The following is an 11224-nucleotide window of genomic DNA, read 5'->3' on the forward strand; positions in this document are numbered from 1 at the left end:
AGTTATGTGTTTCCTTTTCAGGAGATGGACTTTAAGTTATAGCCATAAAGGCTAAGTTTATTATTGGTTTGTTTTTCTTCCCCCAGGGACTTTTTGGGACTTTTTGATTCTTTGGTTGAGTTTTTTATTTATTTATTTATTTATGTTTTTGTACTTTTATATTTAAAATTGGTGATGTTGGTTTATGTATGCCACTAATACATAAATAAAAATCTCCATTCCTGACGGGTGTGGTTGTATGCTGGAGAGTTCAGCTGAGCTCCAGGAAGGCCCGAGAAGCCTGGAGCTAAAGTGCCCTGCTCAAGCCCAGGGAGGATGGTGGATCCTGTGCTTGAGTCCAGCGGTGGGAGACCCCTGGAGGGGCCTAGTGTCATGGAAATTTTGTATTGTTGGTTGAACTTTAAATGTGTCATATATGAGTGTTATTCATATGTCTCTCCTGTGGCTTAATTAAAGCTCTGAAGGCTGCAATTAGGCCATGCGCATGTACAATGTATGTATTACAGTACTCAGCTCGGTAATGGATGAGATAGAGGATCTGCGCTTATAGACCGGCATGTATACCACCACGGCATTCGATGCGAATGCCGCTGGCAGTAGACCGCAGGCCTGTATCCACATATCAGCAGCATAGTACCACATGGACTTCATAACGCTAGGCGCCAAGCGGTACGAACTCCGCGTGTAGGCTTATGCATATCTTACAACCCATTACCAATCTGAACTGTATCTGGATGGATGTGTTTTAATAAAGATCGTATCAGGCCCATCCAGGTACAGACTGATGTTCCTAGGGGATGCTTGTACAGGGAATGGACATACTGCTAGGAGCTGGGAAATATGCTCTCCATAGAGGGCTCATGGGGGGAAGGGGAGGAAGTCTGCTGACCTCAGAAGGCTCATGGGGGGAAGGGGAGGAAGTCTGCTGACCTCAGAAGGCCCATGGGGGAGGACCAGTGATAGATAATAGGAAAGGCTATGCTCCAATCGGAATGTACATCCTGTGTATAGGCACTCCCCATTGCATTGTTCTGTGGGAGGGGTTTGACCTTATTCATGTGGGGGGGCGTGTGTGTATTTGTAATAAAACCAAAGGGGAGAATGAAAACTTCCTCTATGTGAATTCCAACAGCAACCTGAAAGTGTCGTGTGATCATTTCCAGGTATAGGGAGCTCCACCCCCCACATCTCAACAGAGCTAACCCATTTGGATGGGCAGGAATTGTGTAGTTTAGCTGCAGTCGTGGTAAGCGAGATTCGCACAGCTTTATGGGGGATTTCTGCGCATCCAACTGCGAGTACTCACGGTAAGGAGAAATTCGTTAAAGCGAATTTCCAAGACACTAGTACCGGTCCTGGCTTCCCATCCATAGAGGACCTGGGAACAGCCCCAAGGAAAGGGGAGGATTATGGCACATACCGTGACCGGGTGGCTGCCCGGATCCAAACAATCGAGAAGGAGGAGGCCAAGTTGAGCATGGAGCGGAAGAAGCTCTGGGCGAATTATGACCGGGTCTGGAGCTCCAAACGCCAGTCCTTGAAGCCGGGCCTGGAGGTCCTGGAGCAGAGGGTCTCTCAGCAGGCCAAGTATGTGGCTGCCCTTAAGAAAAAGAGCGGTGCGCTCAAAGAAAAGTTTGGGAATGACAGCTGCTTCAAAGTGGCTAGGAGTAAGCGCGTGGCAGCGGCTAGAGGGCCCGTGGAAGAAGTCTCCTCCATGGAGGAGCTGAGTGAGTTCCCAGTGATGGAAGGTGAGCCGGAGCAGGGGCTGGCTAGGCCCGCTGCATCCTCTCAGTGCAGTGCTGCACCTATTATGGAAAACCCGGAAGTTGCGGCAAGCGTGGAAGATTCCGGCTCCCTCCTCCTTGGTCAGCAGCCCGCTGATTGGGGAACCAGGATGGAGGAGGCAGAAGCAGCTGGCGAGCTCCACTTTGTACCGGAAGTGGAGCAGGGACTAGACGTTCATTGCTTCCGGTTTACCTCTGAGTCGGAGGATGAAAAAGCGAATGTGACGTCATCCAAACCACCGAAAGCTATTGTGAAGGAGCATGCGGTGTACGTCCGGCTTCAGCGCATCCCCAGCTCTGTGGAAAGCGGCCTTATGGCGAGAGCAGGGGAGCCACAGGTTGAAGACTGTGTGCAGGACTCTGCTAAGTCGGGTGTCAGCACGCCCGTGGACGTTGGGGGTGGTAAAGTATTGTGTGATGCTGTTGTGGTACAGGGCCCTCTTGTGAGTCAGGGGGTGGGCATATCTATCCCCGCTCCCCCTCCGGCTCTGGGCCCGTGAGGCCCCGCCCCCTTGGGGGCTAAGGCTGCTTATGTTACACAGCCCATTGCTAAGGGTCCTCCAGCTGGCCAAGCCCCGCTAAGCCCTTCCCCTAGTGGTCCGGGCCCCCGGCCTCAGGTCCCATCTGCTCACATTTCACCAGGGGAGGCCCCTCTGAGTTCTGGTGCCCCCATTACAGCCCCCCCAGTTGCAGGTCCTTCTGCTGTAGGTGGCCAAGCCTGCCTTGAGCTATTCAGCGGCGGTGAGGGGAGGTCAAGAGCCAGCTAGACCATTCCAGGCGCGTGCTGGGAACCTGCCCACCTCAGCCGCACGCAGAAATGTGGTCCAGTTAAAATGGACCGGGGAGGGCCCCGCTTTAAGTCACAGAGAGGTCATAGATTGGGTCCTAGAGATGGGATTCCGGGCAGTGGACATCTTTGCTTTCATCACCCCAGTGGGAATGAGCAAATATGATGTCTCTTTCATGAGGGTGGAGCTTCTTGGCCAGAATGTAGTAAAGAAGGTTACAATCTTGGTCCGGAATGAGTCAGTCTCGGCCTCCGATATTGTCGTCTGATTGGGGAGGTTTGGGGATGTTTTAGGGCCCCTGAGCAAAATTGTAGACGACAGGGGCATATGGACAGGTGGATGGACAACCACTGTTCGCCTGAAAGTGGTGGGTAATGTGCTCCAGCACATCCCCTCCTCTGCTTTTTTGGGGAGGGATAGGCTCATTGTCTTCTATGCCGGTCAGCCGCGGGTGTGTCACAGGTGTGGGGGCAAGGGACACTTTGCTGCCTCGTGTCCCGTCATCCGGTGTTCTCTCTGTCAGGAGATAGGTCACCTGGCGAGAGATTGCAACTTCATCCGTTGCAACTTGTGCGGAGTCCTGGGGCATGCCTACAGCCAGTGTCCCGAGGCTCTCCGTAACTTGTCCGAGGGTGAGCTGGATAGGCTCGATGCGGAGGAGGCGGCAATACAGGCAGAGAAAACCAGCTTGGCCTCTGCAGCAGCCTTTGGAGGTGTAGGGGGGGTTCCTGAGGCCCCTTCGGCTTCTGTTGCCCCTTCTGTCTCTGTCACCCCTGTTGAGTCTGCCCTTGTTGAGTCCTCTGTCGTTTCCCCTGCTGTGCCTGTCCCCCCTCCTAAGAGAAGGAAGAAATTAGTGGAGGCTGCCCAAGGGGCAGGGGTGGTGGTTACATCTGGGCCCTCTGTGCCTGTTCCCCCAGTCCTTCTTCTATTGCGGAGGGGTGTGGGGCCTAAGAAAGTTCCCCGGGAAGTCCAGGGTCCTGTCCAGAGTGGGCAGGTGGAGGTCCCAGTGGGGGAAGGGTGGTCAGTTGTGAGAAAACGGAATGAGGCAGTCCTTTCTACAGCAGGGTCAGTTTCCTCTCTGGAGGTGGGGGATCTGGCCCTGGACAACATGTTTGGGGCTCTGTCGGGGGAGGAGGGGGAGGTCTCAAGTGATCCCGCTTCTCCGATGGAGGATGAGGAGGCGGGGGGGTCTCTAAAAAGGTTGAGGGACCCTGCCAAAAAGTCCAAGAGGAAGGTTAAGAAACGCCCCTCTCAATTTCCTTGATGGCAGTTCCCACTCCGTTAAAGGTGGCAACTATTAATGTTGCCGGCGTAAGGTCTGTAAGTGCTAGAGAGACAGCCTTATTTTTGATCAGTGGTATGGATGCTGATATTTTCTTTTTGCAGGAGACCAGGTTGTCCAGCCTGGTGGATATACCTCTGGCCAAGCGGGAGTGGAGGCGTGGTTCATCCTACTGGTCTCTTGCGGCTGAGCCTTACAGCGGAGTTGCGGTGCTTTTTACCGGTATGGTAACGTGCCGTCGGGTTATTGAGGTGGAGATTGGAAGATGTTTTATCTTGGATGTCCTTGTGAGGGGGCAGGAACTGCACCTAATCAATATATATGGACCGCAGTCCAAGTGGTACAGGAAGTGCCTCTTCACAAGGATCAAGCCTTTCCTTTTTATGTCCCGGCTGGTGGTCTTTGGAGGTGACTTTAATACCATAACTAGGCCCAAGGACAGGAGGGGCTCCAATGACAGGCTGGGATATGACAGCGTTTTTCTAAATGCCATAGTCAGGGAAGCAGGTCTGGTGGATGCCTTGGTTAAGAGCAGCCCAGACAGCACTGGTTTCATGTTTAGGAGAGGTAATAGTCAGAGTAGGATAGACAGGTTTTTTTTTGAAGGAGGACTCTGCCTTCTCAGCACCCGAGTGTCGGGCGTTGGAGTTTTCTGACCACCTTATGCTTACTGTGACTTTGAATGTTTCAGACACGCCGCTGAGAGGGAAGGGCATCTGGAGGTTGAATTTGTCTCTGCTGGAGGACGAGGAGGTGAGACAATCCTTCGAGGAGTTCTTTCGGGCTCAGGAGACTGTGCTGTATCTCTACGACAGTAAGTCGGAGTGGTGGGAACTTACCAAAGTGCGGATTGGCAGGTTTTTCAAGGCCATAGGTAAAAGGAGGCAGTTTGATAAGTACATCGCCTACCAACGGTTGCGGAGGAAGCTCGACCGCCTTGTTTCTAGCGGTGGAGATTCTAGGGCAATCTCGGAGGCCAAGCTTCTCCTCAGGAAGTACCAGTATGACCGGTGTACCTCTTTGGTTCTGAAGAGGGATTATGGGAAGTAACACTCATCTGACCCTTTCCAGAATTGCAAACAGTGTGCAGCAATTAAGACGGTCTCTTCCCTAAGGGATAGTACGGGGTCCCTGACAAGATCCAGGCCAGGGATCCTGGAGGTCTCTAGGTCCTTTTTATGAGGACTTGCTGGGTTAGAAGTGCCTCGACCGGACAAGGATGTTGAGCTTTTTGGAGTCTACACCGGGTCTGGACAGTAATGTTCCGCCTGCAAGTTTGACTGGGGAGATTACTGCAGAAGAGGTGGTCAAAGCCATTGATAATCTGGCCATTAAGAAGACTCATGGGCCAGACGGCCTGACAGCGGAGTTTTTTAAGACCTTTAAGTCCAGCTTGGCACCTCGCCCCGTGGAGGTTTACAACTGCTGTCTGGGTGAGGGGTCCCTCCCTCCCTCCATGAGGCAGTCTGCAGTGATTCTCTTGTCAAAGGGTAAGGATCCTTCGGCTATTGAGAATTGGCGCCCCATTAGTCTTCTCAATGTTGATAGAAAGGTTCTGGCTAAGATCTTGTTCTGGCACCTGTCGTCAGTGGCGGATGGCTTGCTTTCACGTCAGCAGCATTGCTCGGTCCAGGGCAGCAGTACCTTCACAGCGGTGTTAGCTGTCCGGGAGGCCCTGGAACGGTGTAAGGCTGAAGGATGGGGAAAGTTTCTGCTGGCAGTGGACCAGGCAAAGGCCTTTGACCGAGTCAATCATGAGTACCTCTGGCATCTCCTGGACCGGTATGGTTTGGAGGGGAGGTTCATTGGCTGGCTGAAGATGTTGTATAAGGAGGCTGAGAGCTTCATGTTGGTGAATGGCTGGGTTGGGCGACCCTTTGGGGTTGGATCCGGGGTGCGCCAGGGGTGCCCGCTGAGCCCTTTGCTGTATGCCTTTGCCATTGACCCATTCGTCAGGAGGCTAGATGGGGGGGCTGTGAGTGGGGTCCCGGTGGGGTCCGCTGGGGATCCGCCCCTGAGGGTCGTGGCTTATGCTGATGACGTTTCTGTTTTCATCTCTGGGTCGGAGGAGGCGCAGGAGGTGGTCTCAGTGATGGATCAGTATGCCGAGGCATCTGGCTCCAAGGTTAACCAGGACAAATGCGAAGTTCTATGGATAGGGAGGGAGGGTGAGAGCTTCTCACTCCCGGACATCTTCCCGGTGCCTCAACAGAGTATAAAGGCATCAATTTTGGCCCTGCTGATTATAGCAAATCAAATTGGGAGGCCAAACTGTCTGGTGCCGAGGTCAAGGTGAGATGCTGGAAGGGGTGGAGGCTCTCCTTGAGGGAAAGGGTTGATTTGATCAAGACTTTCCTGGTCCCCGTGTTTTTGTATGTCAGTTTCGTTTGCCTCTTGCCAGAATCGCTCTATACGAGGATCTACAGCTGCTTCTTTCAGATGTTATGGGGGAACAGGCTGAACCTTGTCAAGCGGGATGTGACCTACTCATCCAGGCGTGAGGGTGGCTGTCAGGAATGGACTTGCCAATAATGGTGGGACTCACCTGCCTTGTGGGCTGCAGTACCAGGGCTGGCCAGTGGGTGCTCTCAGCAATCAGAGACTCACCCCTGCAATCAGCCAAACACCTGAAGCTGATTGCAGGGGTTGTATTTAAGGAATGGCTATGTTTTTATATGGGCCCCTGTACCTTGTATCCTGTATTCCTGTTCCTGTCTGACTTGTTGCCAACCCTGCCTGATCCTGACCTCTGCTGACTTCTCCTGCTTGATCCCTGGCTTGTGACCCTGAACATTCTCTGCCTGACCCTCTGTACCGCGCTGCCCGTGAGTTACTGAACCCAGCTTGTGACCCCGACCACTCTCCCGCCTGTTCCTGGTACTCCGTTTGCTACTGACCCGGCCTGCCTGACTACTCTTTGTATTGTATGTAATGTTATCGGTGGGTGGTTTGGTTTGGTTTGTTTGCACTGTGTTTATGTTTAGTTTTGCACTGCGTTTTGTATTGTTAGTCTTAATAAATTATATTGTTTATACCATATCTGAAGCCTGCGTTTCCCTGTGTCAGTCCACACCCCTCTGGTCATAACTGGAGCCCTGACAGTGGCCTAGGTATGGTCAACCCGGTGTTTTTTTTTCTCTCTGATGTTCTTGAAACATAATTTTGGTAACATGCTGGCAGAGAGACCACCTGCATGGGTAGGACTGTTTTGGATCTGGTTTAGTCCCTTTCTGAACAGTTGGGAGAGTGGCGGGCCAGTGAAAAGCCTGCGGGTCAAGCACGGTAAACTCTCGGCTTATGTGGCACCGTGCCTGAAGTTACTCCGGCGGTGGCATGTGACGGTGGAGGAGGTCAGATCCCTCCCTAGGAGACTCCTGGGTGAAAGGATTGTGGCGACCGCCTTCCATGCTCCGTTGGCCTTGAAAGATTGCCCAGGCCATATCATGAGGGAGGGTTTACGTTTAATAAATCTGGAGCAGATTCCCTTGAAGTTTAGGGATCAGGCCTGGCTCGCTTTCCATGGCAGGCTTTACGTAAGGGGTAACTTGAAGTACCGTCCTCAGGATGACCGTGGTTGTCCGAGGTCGGAGTGTCAGGGTGAAGTGGAAACTATGGACCACTTCTTGCTTCAGTGCCCCTTTAACATGGAAGTGTACAAAGAGGTGGGTGGGGCTCTAGGTGTTTCTTTCCTGCACTGCATGACTTATGCAGAGTGGCTGTATAGAGCATTCGAACGCCGCCAGGGTTTTGATTTGGACACCTTGTTCTTAGTCAGTTTAGTGGTCCGATACTACACGTGGAACGCACGGTGCCAGGTATCCCTTCAGCAGAAAGTCCTCCCCGTCCAGGTGGTGGTGTGTGGCATCCTTGGTGCGGTTGGGAAGATTCGGGGTCTGGAGAAAGACAGGTGGCGGCGAAAGGCCTGGATGGAGGCGTGGAGGAACATCAGGCCTGTAGCTGATGCCTGTTGATCTCGGGTGGTAGGGTCTGTCCCTATTTTCCTATCCTTTTACCCCCCCTAGATTTTGTAGTGGTGGATCCTTTTTGATGGAAGGTTGCAGGCGCTAAAGATCTGGTTTCTTAGTCTTCTTCATGGGTATGTATTCTTTTTTTTGATGTGGTGTGTTTGGGTCATAAAGGCCCCTTAAGCAGAATGGAAATTGTTTATTTCTTGCTAAATTTATTGGCCATAAAGGCCTATTTACTGTGGTGTTTTTTTTCTTTTTTATTATTATGTTTATTTTTATGCTCGCTGTTTCCTGGCCATAAAGGCCTGAAGGGAACAGTTATTTATGTTTTTTTGTTCCAAGTGATGGACTTTTGTGTTGTAGGCCATAAAGGCCTTTTTTCCAGATATGGACTCTTATGTTTAGGCCATGAAAAGCCTTGGACTGCCTTATTAAGGGCCGTGAAGGCCGTATCTATTATGTTGAGGGTTTTTTTCTTTTTAGGAAATTCCCAGACTTTTGAGTTTTGTGCATGAGGGAAAGGCAAATGTTTGTATTTATTTATTTATATTTATATATTTTGTATTTTTGTAAAAAATTGGATTGGTGATTTGTATGACTTCAATACAAATAAAAAATCTCCATTCCTGACAAGTATCCCATAGTCACCAAAAACCCCAAACCAGGCGAAGGCTTGCAAATTTACCCAGGGAATTATACCTGCTATAGAGGAGTGGCAAGAAAGAGAAGTTTGGGAAATTTTACAAAAGGTTTTTGTCACACATACAGCAACATCTCATCTAGGCTTTTACAGAATCAGACACAATCTTTAGGTGATATCTACTGGATTTGTGGTGATGGTAAGATCAGGTCTAGATTGGAGAAGGAGTGGTCTGGTGAGTGTGCTTTGGCCAAAGCTATTATGCCCCTGCATATCTTTAGTGAATTTCCCTCTGAGATCTGTGGAGATGTAACAGGAGGCACCCAGAGACACAAGAGGGAGGTTTTGACCCACATGTTTATATAGACGCCATAGGGGTTCCAAGAGGGGTCCCAGATGATTTTAAGGCCAAGGACCAGGTCAAAGAAGGTTTTGAGTCAATCATTCCAACTATCACCATCAACAAGAATGTTGATTGGATAAATTATATATATTACAATCAGCAGAGGTTTGTCAACTACATCAGGGACGCATTGAAGGGGATAGCGGAACAGTTGCAGGCTGATTCCACCATGACCTGCCAAAATCGTATGGTCCTAGATATGATGCTTGCAGAAAAGGGTGGTGTGTGTGCAATGATAAAAGGAACAGGTACTTGCTGTACCTACATCCCAGACAACACTGGACCAAATGGTAAGGTCATTATGGCTATAAAAAAACTGTCTGATCTGTCAGAAGAGATGAAAAAGAATTCAGGGATCACTGACCCATGGGATCAATATTTTGGGTGGCTCAAGGGATGGAAGCAGGTGCTAGCACAAATAGGAGTGATTATTGTAGTCACCTTGATACTCATAGCCCTGATAGTGTGCTGCGTGATTCCCTGTATAAAGAGGCTTATGAACAAAGGTATAGATATGGCTATGTATGAGGAAGAAATCCAAGAACAAACTGCTCCATTGAACCCAAAACCTAAGGAGTACCACAGTTGCCTAGCCAAATACAAAAAGAAGCAGAAAAAGAACTATGTTGTATAAAGGGGGAATAAAAATCATGTATGTAAATAATGTTTGAAGAGGGGATTGAAGGGAAATGTGTTTTTCTTATTTTCTATTTTGTCTAGATAATTAAATGTATAGTTGTGTGTCAGTTATGTGCTACAGTCATGGCCGAAATTGTTGGCACCCTTGATATTTCTCCAGGAAATCATGTATTTCTCACGAAACGTATTGCATTAACACATGTTTTGCTATACACATGTTTATTCCCTTTGTGTGTATTGGGACAAAACAAAAAAAGGGAGGAAAGAAAGCAAATTCGACATAATGTCACACAAACCTCCAAAAATGGGCTGGACAAAAGTATTGGCACCCTTTCACAACTGCGGATAAATAAGAATGTTACAAGCATGTGATGCTCCTGTAAACTCACCTGGGGCAAGTAACAGGTGTGGGCAATATAGAAATCACACCTGAAAGCAGATAAAAAGGAGAGACGTTCACTTAACCTTTGCATTGTGTGTCTGTCTGTGCCACACTAAGCATGGACAACAGAAAGAGGAGACGAGAACTGTCTGAGAACCTGAGAACCAAAATTGTGGCAAAATATCAACAATCTCAAGGTTACAAGTCCATCTCCAGAGAACTAGATTTGCCTTTGTCCACAGTGCGCAACATTATCAAGAAGTTTGCAACCCATGGCACTGTAGCTAATCTCCCTGGTCGTGGACGGATGAGGAAAATTGATGAAAGATTGCAACGCAGAATAGTCCGGATGGTGGATAAGCAGCCCCAAACATGTTCCAAAGACATTCAAGCTGTCCTGCAGGCTCAGGGAGCATCAGTGTCAGCGTGAACTATCCGTCGACATTTAAATGAAATGAAACGCTATGGCAGGAGACCCAGGAGGACCCCACTGCTGACACAGAGACATAAAAAAGCAAGACTACAGTTTGCCAAAATGTACTTGAGTAAGCCAAAAGCCTTCTGGGAAAACGTCTTGTGGACAGATGAGACCAAGATAGAGCTTTTCGGTAAAGCACATCATTCTACTGTTTACCGAAAACGGAATGAGGCCTACAAAGAACAAAACACAGTACCTACGGTAAAATATGGTGGAGGTTCAATGATGTTTTGGGGTTGTTTTGCTGCCTCTGGCACTGGGTGCCTTGACTGTGTGCAAGGCATCATGAAATCTGAGGATTACCAAAGGATTTTGGGTCGCACTGTAGGGCCCAGTGTCAGAAAGCTGGGTTTGCGTCCAAGATCCTGGGTCTTCCAGCAGGACAATGACCCCAAACATACGTCAAAAAGCACTCAGAAATGGATGGCAAAGAAGCGCTGGAGAGTTCTGAAGTGGCCAGCAATGAGCCCAGATCTAAATCCCATTGAACACCTGTGGAGAGATCTTAAAATTGCTGTTGGGAAAAGGTGTCCTTCCAATAAGAGAGACCTGGAGCTGTTTGCAAAGGAAGAGTGGTCCAAAATTCCGGGTGAGAGGTGTCAGAAGCTTATTGATGGTTATAGGAAGCGACTGATTTCAGTTATGTTTTCCAAAGGGTGTGCAACCAAATATTAAGTTAAGGGTGCCAATACTTTTGTCCAGCCCATTTTTGGGGTTTTGTGTGACATTATGTCATATTTGCTTTTCTGCCTCTGTTTTATATTTGTTCCAATACATACAAAGGGAATAAACATGTGTATAGCAAAACATGTGTTAATGCAATACCTTTTTTGTGTGAAATACTTGATTTTCAGGAAAAA

This window comes from Staurois parvus, unplaced genomic scaffold (genome assembly GCF_062004578.1).
Source record: "Staurois parvus isolate SC_StPar_1 unplaced genomic scaffold, SC_StPar_1.0 ptg000522l, whole genome shotgun sequence".
Taxonomy (NCBI): Eukaryota; Metazoa; Chordata; class Amphibia; order Anura; family Ranidae; genus Staurois; species Staurois parvus.